The sequence below is a fragment of the Camellia sinensis genome, chromosome 8 (assembly GCF_055761805.1).
Source record: "Camellia sinensis isolate YWXY chromosome 8, ASM5576180v1, whole genome shotgun sequence".
Lineage (NCBI taxonomy): Eukaryota > Viridiplantae > Streptophyta > Magnoliopsida > Ericales > Theaceae > Camellia > Camellia sinensis.
In genome coordinates, this window is record NC_138968.1 from 6,683,458 (window position 1) to 6,697,148 (window position 13,691).

Below are 13,691 nucleotides of genomic sequence, written 5' to 3' on the forward strand. Positions count from 1 at the left end.
TGATAAAAAAAATTATCTCACTTTTATTGGAAGTATGATAAAAAAAAATTAAACTGATATTTTAATTACACTTAATTTGATTGACTGTGATAATATTTATTTTTTATGTCACTTTTCAATTAAGTATGATTATATATATATTTTTTTAATCACACCTTCTAATTAAAGTGTGATTATATATACACTACTACTTTTTATATACACTACTACTTTTTATATACACTTTTTAAATAAGTGTGATTATATATATTTTTTTTAATCACACATTCTAATTAAAGTGTGATTATTTATATATTTTTTAATCACACCTTCTAATTAAAGTGTGATTATATATACACTACTACTTTTTATATACACTACTACTTTTTAATCACACTTTTTAAATAAGTGTGATTATATATGTTTTTTTTAATCACACATTCTAATTAAAGTGTGATTATTTATATATTTTTTAATCACACCTTCTAATTAAAGTATGATTATATATATATATATATATTTTAATCACACATTCTAATTAAAGTGTGATTATTTATATATTTTTTAATCACACCTTCTAATTAAAATGTGATTATATATACACTATTACTTTTTAATCACACTTTTTAAATGAGTGAGATTATATATATATATTTTTTAATCACACATTCTAATTAAAGTGTGATTATATATACATTACTACCTTTTAATCACACTTTTTAAATAAGTGTGATTATATATATATATATATATATATATTTAATCACACTCCCTAAATAGGTGTGTTTGTATAAAATATTCTAATTTGATTTTTATATAAAATATACCATTCCCAATTTTTTTTTTTTTTTTTTTTTTTTTTTTTTTTTTTTTTTTTTTTGTCTACAAAAAAAAGCCGCAACACCCAAAAAAAAAAATTTTCAAAATACATTTAACTTTTGGCTACTTCTAATTAAAACGAAAGTAGTAGGCTAGGGTTCATCACAAGACACATAAGAGAGAGAGAGAGAGAGATGGAGGGAGAAGGAGATGGAGATGGAGTGCGTTCAATACTATTAGGGGTAGAGTGTTTCTTATGGTCACCGTCTTCGAAGGCCTCTCTCTCATCACCCCAACCAACATCGCCTCGAAAAGTCCTTCACCTGCGATGTTGGTATTGTCACTGGGAAGAAACACTCTGAGCTCCTTCCATGGATTTGATTTTCTTTGTGAGTTTCTAACTTATTCAATTTCCATTTGATTAATTCATTTTTTCCTCTCTCATCTCTCTTTGATTTTGACTTGATTTCTAGGGTTTTGATTTTGATTTTGATTTCTAGCGTTTTCATTTCTCATTTCTCTTTGATTTTGATTTGATTTTGAATCAATTTCATCATTCGATTAATTCGGTATATATTGTTGCTTGCTATGAAGCACGGGTACTCCAAAAATGTTATCGTACAAGTAGCGGGTATTTACCGGGTGTGGGTACGCATACCGATACGACTGCATGCGTACCGGGTACGCCAAAAACGCACCGGGTATGTTTTATACGGTCAGTATACTGATGGGTACGCCATGGGTACGTTTTTGGGTACTCCGGGGTAAAAAATGAGATTTTTTATAAATTAAAGAGTACCAGGGCAATTTTTTGTGTCTAGTTTATTGAATTATAAAAATCTGGGGTTCTTTTGTAATAAATAAAACATGAAACCAAATAAAATTAGGGTTCATTCGATCATCTCTGCTCCTTCCATATCTCATTCCGAAATACTCCAAGACTGAAGAACTTCGAAGGTGCTATGGTTCCATGTCTATTCGATCATCTCCTTCCAGAAATACTCCCAAGAGAGTCTGAAGAACACTTCGAAGGTGCGATTGAAAGGTTTAATCGAAGGTGCTGCTGATTGATTCTCTCCTTCGAAGGTGCGATTGAAGAGGTAAATTCATCTTCGACTCTTTTCCCTTTTCTTCTTCGATTCTTTATCCTCTTTCTTTCATTTTTTTTTTCTAGATTTTTGTACTATTATTATTATTACTATTATTATTATTATTATTATTATTACTATTATTATTATTACTATTACTATTATTACTATTATTATTATTACTATTACTATTACTATTATTACTATTACTATTATTATTATTATTACTATTATTATTATTATTATATTGGTTGTAAAGCTTAATGACAAATTAAAATCCCTTGACACCTTAAATTCTCTTTCGTAGCAGTTTTTTTTTTTTTTTTTTTTTGGGGGGGGGGGGGAGGAGGGATAGGGGTTTTGTAACTGAAAAGCAAAGCATTAATTTGTGATGCATAACCATTGGTTTTGAGTTAAGTTATCTGTCTGTTTCCACATTGGTTAATTTTCTTGCAATGCTTGATGTTGTAGGTGGATATGATTGGTTGTTGTTTCATTGTCTTTCATGAACTAAAATTGAGGGATACTTTGTAGGTCAATATGGGAATTAGATTGAAAGGTGTTGTAGTGTTCTTGTTCTTGTCACACTTGTCACCGAAATATATATTTTATTCAATAAATGCAATATATTAGATCTGTCCAAATTGTTATTTAAATATTTGATGAGCAAAAAGAACGATTTGTCTTTTAGTTTGTAGTTCTCTTTTTAGTTTTGATATTTAATTTTAATTTGTAGGTTAGATCGTTTAACCATAATTATAAAAAAAAATACCGGCGTACCGCAGCCGTACTCGTATCATACTTTTTTTAGAGTTTTGTCGTATCGGCGTACCTGTACTCGTACCCGTACCCGTACCGTACTCGTACCCGCACCCGTGCTTCCTAGGTTGCTTGCATATCTAATTTCATGTGAAAGATGGTTAATTGGTTACCTATTTTTCTTCTCTTTTTTTCGGTGCTGTGTCAGATCTCTTTCAGACTTGCCTAAGCCCTTGAGAAACATAACAGCTCATGTTAAGAAATAAGAACAAATGGAATTGTTTTTTGCTTCTTACTAGGAGCTTAGGACATCTAACAATTCAAATTTTGCACCTAAAATGCACTTTGTGTTGACTCTTTTAAATCAAATTAGTGGTCCTTAATTTTAATCTGAAATGCAGTCATATTCTAAGGATTTTAGAATGAATTTTATGAACTTCGCACATGAGTGATGATCATATGTGTTATTTAATTTATTTAATTTTATTTATTTATTTATTTTTAGTTTTTTTTGGGTGGGGGGGGGGGGGGGGAAGGAAAATAAATGATGATTATTTGTATCTTGTCGCTAATGATCTTAGTTTTCCTTCATAATTTATTGGTAAACTAGATAAAATCTTTATAATTAAGAGATTTAAGTTCAGACAACAACCCTCCAACACCTAAGCTTCTGAATTGTTCTCTTGATCTCTGCTACCCATTTCCCAGAAGGCCTTTGTCTCACCCCAACAAACTTGCTTTTGTTGTTGTTGTTGTTGTTGTTGTTGCCACCTCTGTTTCTGAATGTGCTGCTGCTCTGTTTGGCACTTGAGAAACCTTCTCTTTGCTGCTTTTGGAACTGAAGTTCCATTATAGAAATTATTAAGTTAAAAGTGTGTGTATGTATTTGCTGAATGAAGAGAAGAGAATAAAAGAAGGAAAAGAGGGAAGAGAGGTAATGAAAAATCAACAAAAACAAATAAAAAAAATCGATTAACTTGAGCATAACTTTAAACATATAACTTTGACATCAGGCTCATCTTTAGTTGTTTTACTACCAATTGAAAATTGAAATGTATTACATTGTGATAGAACTTGCCATGACTTCAACTCAATGGTTCCCCCCTGTAGCGAAATCCTAGCTCTGCCATACCTGGTGTATTCTTGCTTAGGTTTTCAATGTTGGTTTTCTGAATTCAGTACATGTATGTAGGTTGCTTATATTTCAATTTTGCAATTGTAGGGATGTCATTGAAGCTAGGGATTTTGAATACAAGGCATGGGCTCATGTTCAAACCTTCTCTTGATGAGCAAACTCTGGAATTGCAGGTTAAAACATAATTGGAGCTGAGGCCATCTCACAGCAAAGGCTAGCCGCTGCAGAAGCAAAGATTGCTGACTTGAGACAAAAATTGGAAGCTTCTAAAAGGTTTATTTCATATTTCAATGATGTATTTGAAATGTCGTTATGACAGCCTTGTAGAAGGCAGCTGTCATAATCTACTTTTATTAAATTACATGTGAAATGCATGTGAATTCTTTATAGCATCGTTTCTATGTGGATTCTTCCACTCTTGCGCTAGTTCAATCAAAGGTGTGCTAGGTCTATGGTTCTTTAGCGAAACTATAATTGATTTGTTCGGTTATTTTATGGTACAGTTTGATATGTCAATTGTTTCATCTGTAATACCCTCTTGGTACTAACTTAAGTTCATATGGATGCTGAGCATTGGCATTGTTTAGTTCATTTTATATGGGTGCTACACATGATTGCAATCCTTTATTTTGTTTTTTTTTTTGTTCTCTCCAGTATGATATATTTATTTATTTATAAGAAACCTGTAGACATTTTTTTATCTATGCTATTTCAGGGAAAAGTCTGGGCTTTCAGATATCCTGAAATCCAAACATGAGGAAAATGAAGCCTACATATCTAAAATAGAGGTTAGGTTCCTGCTCTGTTATATGTGAGAGCATTTTGTCTTCAATGTGTTTGTGAAGTAGGCCTGAGGTTACTGGTATTGTTTCTCTTCATGTAATTTTAAATAAGGCCTGAGATTATCAGTTGTTTCTCTTCAGACCATTGGTCAGGCATATGATGATATGCAAGCTCAAAACCAGCAGCTCCTGCAGCAAATTACAGAGAGAGATGATTATAACATCTAGGTTATTATTTGTACCACCGTTGCTCACTGTTTATTCAAGTTCCCAAAATGGTTTTACTTGCTTTCATATAGCATGCATTTGAGACCTCTTTGATTTTGTAGGTGATTATTTATTTGTTTATATAGAAGTTAGAGATTATATAGAAGTTTGATTAAATCGACTATTTGTTTAGTGTCGGTAACTTAATTCTCATTTGTTCCGCTCTTATGTGTCTATATACGTAGATATATGTTTGAATATTAACATTTTTGAGTTCTATGTTGATGTGTAATAATATTGCAATCTTTGAAGTGCTGATGCTTGTGATGGGTTCTCACTGGAGGACTTTGTTAAAATATGTTTACTGTATGTGTTCCATTTTCAAAGATCAAAGATAATGGGTACAAAGTTCCACCCGGCAGCTATAAATGCAGAGTAGTTGCACTCCAATTCAACTCCTACATATCACTCAATATCAAAGTTATTCTCCTTGTCGAATCAGGGAAATCTAATTGTGATTGAGAACTGTTTTGAATTTTCTAAGATTTCTTTGTGGGTCATTGTCATGAGGAATTGTTTGAGCCATATCTTCGTCATTAGGTACTTGAATTTCCCATATGGGGATCTATAGATTCTGCTCATTTACTCATAATTTTCTTATGTTGATTTTGATTGATATTATATAAGGCTCAAGAGGAGGACGTTGATTAATGGCTAATTCTGTTGAACCATCTTCATCTATAAGTTTTACTTCATCTTCCCATGTATCTAATGGATCGATTAGCTAGAATAATCTGCATCACTTGGTCAGACCCATCAAACGAGCCTATGATCAGACCCATCAAAGATCATGGCCTGTTGGGTTGAATCCTTTATTCTGCAATGTAACTAGCACAGAGTTGCTGGTCAACTTCTTGGACTGTTGAATAGCCTTAGGCCTGAGAAACTACCTACCCATTTTACTGTCCTTTCATTGTTTTCATGTTTGCCTCGCTTCTATCTAGTTGTTGGCAATACTCTATGAAAAACCCACTAGTTTTTTTCTACTTGGACAGTTCTTTCATAGTGTAAATCATGTGATTTAAAGCATAATTCATTTCTGCTCTAAAAAAGTAAAACTAAATTTGATGATCTTAGAATTTAATTCTTTTTCTTCATTTTATTTTATTTTATTTATTAATTATAAGAAACATTGTATCTACTTTTTGCATAGCAGTGGCAAAAACATGATCTGAGTCTTGATAAGGTATTAGGCTTGAGGCAAAAAAGTGCAATTGACATGATATGTTAGAAAGTAGTGTTGTAATCCGGCATGCTTAGTTCATATCAGACATGCTTCTTGGAAATGAAGAAACTTGTGCATTTAAAATGCTTATATTATGTATCATCTTCATCATATTCATGTGAAGTGTTTTTATGATTTTTTAGGCAATTGAAGTTGGCTCTGTTACTAAAAGCATTGAAGTTGTGAAAATATCTAAACGTACAGGTTCTTCAATTGTAGACCTTCCAACTGGTTTAGATACGGTAAGTTATGCTCTTTTTAGAAGTCTCAATTGTTATGTGTTAAAATCCACCTACTCTCCACCTACTTCACCCACTTAAACCTACTCCACTAAACCTAACCCACTACACCACTACCACCTCACCTACTCCACTAAACCTAACCCACTACGCCACTACCACCTCCACTTCACCTACTCCTTACCTACTACACACTCACCCTCTTCTATATATAGAAATCATGAATCATTGTAATAGATATCAATATAAATCAATCAATAATACAATTATCTATTTCTCTTTATACATTAAATTTCTACATGGTATCAGAGCAAGGTTAAGCACTTAGTATTTTTTGTTTCACCGGCGGGCGGCAACCTCGCCTTGGCCGCCCGCCGGACCTCAACCTATTCCGCTTATTTTCTACACATACCTTCCCATCACTGCCTAAATCCTCTCTCTTGAGGCCAATATGAATTCCTCTTCTTCATAATCTGCACTAACTGTGGCATCTTTTCCTGGGGCAAACTCTGCAACCCAACACTCAATCTATGCTTCTCCTCCATGCTCATTTGCCTCTTGTTAGGATCCTTCGCCTTCGGCTTTGGTTTGGGCTTCGCCATAGCCTTGAGCTTCACTGCAGCTTTCAGCTTCACGGCAGCCTTCGGTTTCACAGCAGCTTTTGGCTTCGCAGCTGGCTTGGCCTTTGCCGCTGGCTTGGGCTTCACAACGGCTTTAGCTTTTGGCGCAACAGCTTTTGTCTTAGCCGGAGCCTTTTTTTCCTTTTTCGCTTTTACAGCCTTCGGCTTTGCAGCAGCCTTCGGCTTTGCTTCCCTCTGGTGGCTCCCCAGGTTCCACCTGAGCTGCATGATTCATTTATAGCTGCAATTGATAAGGGAAGTATTAGAACAATGCCCAATAGAAGTATGCCAGCTGCTCCTTACCCTACTCCTGGAGCACTATTAATAGGTGATGCTTTCAACATGCGTCATCCTTTAACTGGTGGAGGAATGACTGGAGCCCTGTATAAGGTGTTTTGTGCATCTCCTGATCAAGCAAGGAAGGAAATGCGTGAAGCATGTTTTGATTATTTGAGCCTTGGAGGTGTGTGTTCAACAGGACCAGTGGCTTTACTCTCTGGTCTAAATCCTAGCCCATTGAGCTTGATACTCCATTTCTTTGCTATAGCCATATATGGTGTTGGCCGTCTCTTGCTACCATTTCCTTCCCCTAAGCGCCTGTGGATAGCAGCTAGATTATTTTTGGGTGCATCGGCTATCATTTTTCCCCTCTTTCTCTCACATGGGCTTGTCCCCTCTCTCTCCTCCGTTTGATTTCAAAATCCATTATTTTTATTTATTTTCTCCAAACCACTTTCCTTATTTCCCCCATCTTTCATTTTGATTTCAAATATATTTTTATTATTTCTTTCTTTATTTTTCTTTCACATTATTTTTTAATCTTTTTCAAATTCCATTCATACCATATAGCTTTGCACACCAAACCATCTTTTATTCATCTCAGGGATCAACCCCGATCACAATTTTAACAAAAAAAAAAAAAAAAAAAAACAACCACAACAACACAAACCACAAGATTTGTTTTCTTTTCTGCAGACGGCCACCCACCGACCTCACTTTTTCGCCTATTCCGCCGGTCTTTTCTTCTTGCCTCCGTCCTGGGCGGCCCTTGACGGTGTTGTCTCCGTGTTTCCCACTCCACTGGGCACGATCACTCCACCCTGCTCCTCCACTACAGCATATGGCGGACCTCCAAATCGGAACATAACGGTGGCCTTCCGCTTCAGCTCCTTATTTTCCGCCTTTAGCACACTTATCTCTGCTCGCGCATCCTTATACATGCATTGGAGCAGAGCCAGTTGGGCGTTTAACTGCTGCATCTCATTTGTCCTACTCTGCAGCCGGTGCGACAAGTTTGTGACCGCAGTCATAGTTTCAACACAGGACTTCAATGTATACTGATTAGCTTCAATATCCGTTTGCACTGCCATTTTTTGCTCCACCGACCGCATCGGAAAGTTCAACGGAGCAAAACCAGAGGTGTTTGGTTGAGGTTCACAAGCCACCGCACCAGTTATCTCTCTTGTTGACTCGTTGAGGTCGGGAAAGAGAGTGAGCAGACCACGGGAAGAAGAGGCTATGTTCTGGGTAGCTGAACGGGAAGAAGAAGCCATGTTTTTGGGTTGCTGAGTGTTTCAGAGAAGGGTTGGTTACAGAATGTTACAGAGAACGAAGAGGTTTCAACTGGTTTGTTATGCTTCCAAACCTCAGACTTCGCTTTGGTTTATAAAGACAGAGACGACGAGGCCGACACGCGCTCTGTCAATCACGTGCATCGCCGCGTGTCAGGCGCCCCTTTTGATGGCTCGACGCTTTCTGTCGGGCACGTCTTTTGATGAAGTGGGCGCGCCTTTTGATGGCACGCCTTTTGATGAATTGGGCACGCCTTTTGATGGCACGCCTTTTTTGACCGATTGGGCACACCTTTTGAGGGTGCGACTTTTTAGGGGTCCGACAAGACTCTGTAAACTGTCCCGACATTGATTCCGGTTAGCTCCTTCATGGGTCCGACAAGACTTTGTAAACTGTCCCGACATTGATTCCGGTTAGTTTCTACAAGGGTCCGACAAGACTCTGTAAACTGTCCCGACATTGATTCCGGCAAGGGTCCAGCAAGACTCCGTAAACTGTCACAACAACTGTCACAACATTGTCTGCTACAACGGTCCGACATGACCCCATAAACTGTCTTCTACATCGGTCTGACACCGCCATCCAGTGTCCTCTACACCGTTATGACATCACCATACAGTGTCCTCTACAACTTATGACACCCCCATACAGTGTCCTCTACAACGTTATGACACCACCATACAGTGTCCTCTACAACGTTATGACACCCCCATACAGTGTCCTCTACAACGTTATGACACCACCATCCAGTGTCTTCACCAATGGTCTGACACGACCATACAGTGTCTCCTATCCTCTTTTTATGTATTTTTTTTGTTTTGTTACTCTCGCCAAACTCAAGTTGGTTAGTTCCTATCCCCCTTGAGTTTGCGGGGGGCTGTTAAAATCCACCTACTCTCCACCTACTTCACCCACTTAAACCTACTCCACTAAACCTAACCCACTACACCACTACCACCTCACCTACTCCTCTAAACCTAACCCACTACACCACTACCACCTCCACTTCACCTACTCCTTACCTACTACACACTCACCCTCTTCTATATATATAAATCATGAATCATTGTAATAGATATCAATATAAATCAATCAATAATACAATTATCTATTTCTCTTTATACATTAAATTTCTACATTATGATTGAAGTCATAGTTTGAGAACAAAACTTTAGTGAAATCATATTTTCAAAACATGGGTTTGGAAAACAAATTCCAAGAAAACCAGTAGCAGAACCATAATTTTGTTTTGTAATCTACAAATAAGCAAATAAGCAAAACAAACTCCATATAAGACTGTATGTAGACTGCATGGTTCAATCATCAGAAACATGGGTTTGGAAAACAAACTCCATCATCCATCATTTTTCAATCTTTGTGCCACAAAAAGATCCATCAAACCAGTAGCAGAACCATACTTTTGTTTTGTAATCTGTCAAGGAGGTATCTTATAAAAACCTATTTATTCAACATTCCTTTCTTATCAGAGATATTGTTCCTAAATGAATCAGGAAATCCTGTTGTGTTATATATGTTTATTAAGAAACCCACACAATTTCATGCGGGAATCCTTACACGTGGTTAACATAGATTGTGATTTTACATTGTGTTGGGCCATTTGTGTTAACATAGAATTTCCACTTTTTGTCTCTCGGTTGGTAGCTTGCTAATTGTTTGCTAACTCTGAGACTTCAATAGGAACAAGGGTAGAACCAAGAATTCCTAGAACAGCCAAATGTAAAACTAATTACATATTTCACCACCCTTGATAATTGTGTATTTATTCTGAATGCACATCCTGCCTCAGTCCATGAAAAGAAAGTGCACTATCTAATTTTAGATTTCAATCAATCATGTTAATGACACTAATTTCTCTATTTAACATATGGGTTTTGAATTTTCATGCCTATTTTTGGAGATTTATGAATATGACTATTGAATTGAAGGGGATCTGTGATTTGCTTCTCCAGCATTTGATGAAAGATGACTTCATTCTCTGTTATACCTTTATTAGCATGCTTCATTAGTTTACAAGTAGTAATGACATTAACAGTATAGCGATCTCGATTTTCCTCTCCTTGTTTACTATATTCCGGACTTAGGTTCCGTGGAGTTGGTTGTTGTTTATATATTGTTGTCATCCTTTAATTCCCTATGTTTGAGTTTTAGGATGTGTTGGGCGCGTTTCGAACAGGTTGGTTAGGCCTTGGTCTCATTCCTTGTTGCCCAGACTTTTGGTGGTCCGCTCGAGCGGGTCCTTTTGTGCTCGAGCGGAGTTTGCTTTTGTTATTGGTACGCTCGAGCGGGTCTCTTTGCGCTCGAGCGGAATTTTCACACTTTCAGTATCTGTGACTCTGCAAAACTTCTGCAAACATGATTTTCACGCTCGAGTGGGTTTCCTTACGCTCGAGCAGGTAGCGCTCGAGCGGGCTTTTTGCGCTCGAGCGGAGTGTTCATTTTTTGTGAAAATACTAGGAGGGGAGAATCTATGCTCGAGCGGACTGGTTTTCGCGCTCGGGCAGATATATTTCATTTTTGTGTCTGACGCTTGAGCGGGTCTTCTTGCGCTCGAGCGGGTCCAGTTTCTTGTGCTTGACACTCGAGCGTCCTGTTCTCCGCTCGAGCGGACCTGTTGTATAAGAGATATCAACTGGGCACTTTTTGAATCACTTACACTTCCACTCTCTTACTTTCCCAAAAACGATTTTGAGAGCTCCTCTCTCTAGAATCTCCATTCTCTCTAGGGTTTGATCTAGCTAGAGTGTTTTCCTAACCTTTGGCCTTTGTAAAAAGTGTGTTGATCGTCGAGGGCTTCGTTTTGATCTAAAAAAAATTGGAGTTTGGAGCACTTTGAGTTTGGTCTTCTTCTCCGTTTGAGCTCTAACTTCGAGATAGGGATATCCTACTCCATCTTATGAGCTTTGTCTTTAAATTTTGGCATTTTGATATGTTGGGGGTTGTTGGGTAATTTTGAGAAAGTTTGGGGTCTTTGTGTAATTTTCAAAAGAGGGGTTTTCAAGTTTAAAACCCATATGTTTGTAATACATTGAAAAATGGAGTTATATGTTGGTCTATTGACGAAAGTGGAACCTTAGGGTTGGTATTGAGATTATGGGAAAAAGCCCTAATTGTTGATAAATTAATTCGTATAATTAATTTTGGGAAATGAGAAATTGAATAGGAAATATTCAAATTGGAAAGGTATGGGATAAAGAGTGTAGTTGGATTAATTTATCGCTCACCTAGACAAAATGTTGATATTTTATTCATTTGGTGCATTTATTATCTGTTTAGAAATAATTGTTTGAGCTATCGGTGGAGAATAGTCTTGATTGTTGTAGACAATGCATGATGATTAGGTGAACTAAAACTAATCAATTGGAAATGTCATCGAATATAACGGTTGGAATAATACATCAAATTTATGTATTGATTGACTATGTATATGATATGTGTTTAGATACATTGTATTGTGTGGGAGTGGATAGGGGATGTACTCCACGATTTAGTGAAGATAGGGGATGTACTCCTAAACCGGTTTATAGCTGGGAGTGGATAGGGGATGTACTCCACGGTTTAGGGAAGATAGAGGATGTATCTCTAAACCGAATATTGTTTGGGAGGAGATAGAGGATGGCTTCCATTGATACAGCACTAAAATGTGTATCATTTGTGAAGTATGGAAGTGTTTATGTTTTATTGATACAGCACTAAAATGTGTATCATTTATGAAGCATGGGAGTGGTTTTATGTGTTATTGATACAACATCAAAATGTGTATTCATCATGAATTTCAAAAAGGGTTTTAATGATGAGTTATTATCTCATTAAGTTATTTGGCCAGGTTCTAAGCCTTGTTTTCGAACTCAAAAGTCGAATAAGAAATGGAAAATGATATGTAACATGGACATGATTGTCATGAAACTGTAATACGATATGAGTTGGAATATAAATGTGGACCATCTATTGAATGCTATTATTTTAGTCATTGTTTATAGTTGGTTTAACATATTTCTATTGGGCTGTCGCTCACCCTATATGGGACATCATTTTCAGGTTCAGGTACTATGCCGCCTCCGAGATCTTAGCATGGATCGTTGTGGGAGTTAAAGACTCTTTTTTGTTAATTTTTGTTGTATTACATGTATATCAAGCCAAGGGCTTCTTTTGTGCAGAGTTAGTACTCTCTTCTTTTCTAACTATGTGTTGACTTGGAAAGTTGTAAGCCAATAGGGCATTTACTTTCGTCGCCAACATGTAATACTTCTTGTAAGAATACTCTGATGATTATAATATGAGATTCCTTTTCTTTATCGTGATTGTTTGATATTATGGGTTTATTTTGAGGGCGTAACAAACAGGTTGTGGCGCTATTGAAAATGACAATCAGGACTGTGTTAAATGACTAATATTTCATGTTTTGCTCCTATTTGTTTTGTTTTTACTTTTGGTTGGTATAGGCACCGATCTTGGAGCTGCCTTGGTAAATTTGGAAATTGGTGTGCAATCATGGGTGTTTCGTTGTAAAAGTAAACGTTCTGTCACTACAACTTGATCATTCAGTAATTATCACATTTAAGATTTCATACAAATGTTTCTAAATTGTCTATTTTCATGTCTGCTTTCTTATTAATTTGTGTTTTTATTTTTCAGGTCAGAAATTTCTTGGAAAGATGTAAAATATGGTCAAAGAATTAAAGAATTTAGTTTTTTTTAAGGTTTTTCATTTTTTAATATATGTAAGCACAGTTAAATTTTTTTTTATTTAATTCCTTTGTATATGCTTTTGAAAATTTAATTTTTATTTATGAAATATGTGACGTTATTCCATTCAATATGTGGTTATGATTCAAAGTATAGTATATAGTATGTATTACATTCTTCAAATGTTCATACAAAAATAATATTGATTATTTTTCAAATATATCGAATCTTTTTTTTATCACAAATTTTATTAGTTATTAATCACACTTAAAAGATGTGATCTAAATATTTTTAATCACACTTAAAATGTGTGATCTAAATGTTATTAATCACACTTAAAATATGTGATCTAAATATTTTTAATCACACTTAAAAGGTGTGATCTAAATGTTATTAAGCACACTTAAAAAGTGTGATTAAAAATAACCCCTTTTAATTACACTCCCAAAGATCACACTCCTAAAGATCACACTTTAATAAAACTTAAAAGGTATGATTAAAT

General features: G+C 35.8%; 1 long non-coding RNA gene across 3 annotated transcripts; it reads left to right on the forward strand.

Moving 5' to 3' along the window:
• The first annotated feature begins 1,626 nt into the window (after positions 1 to 1,626).
• Positions 1,627 to 13,320, forward strand: LOC114262239 (uncharacterized). Of its 3 annotated transcripts, XR_003629297.2 has the most exons (7): positions 1,627 to 1,898; positions 3,868 to 4,053; positions 4,496 to 4,568; positions 4,704 to 4,790; positions 6,198 to 6,296; positions 12,542 to 13,014; positions 13,139 to 13,320. It is a non-coding gene; the product is annotated as an uncharacterized LOC114262239 (long non-coding RNA). The 3 variants fall into 3 exon arrangements; XR_003629301.2 differs by lacking the exon at positions 6,198 to 6,296 and having other exon boundaries at positions 12,946 to 13,014; XR_003629298.2 differs by lacking the exons at positions 6,198 to 6,296; positions 13,139 to 13,320 and having other exon boundaries at positions 12,542 to 12,798.
• Positions 13,321 to 13,691: the final 371 nt, after the last annotated feature.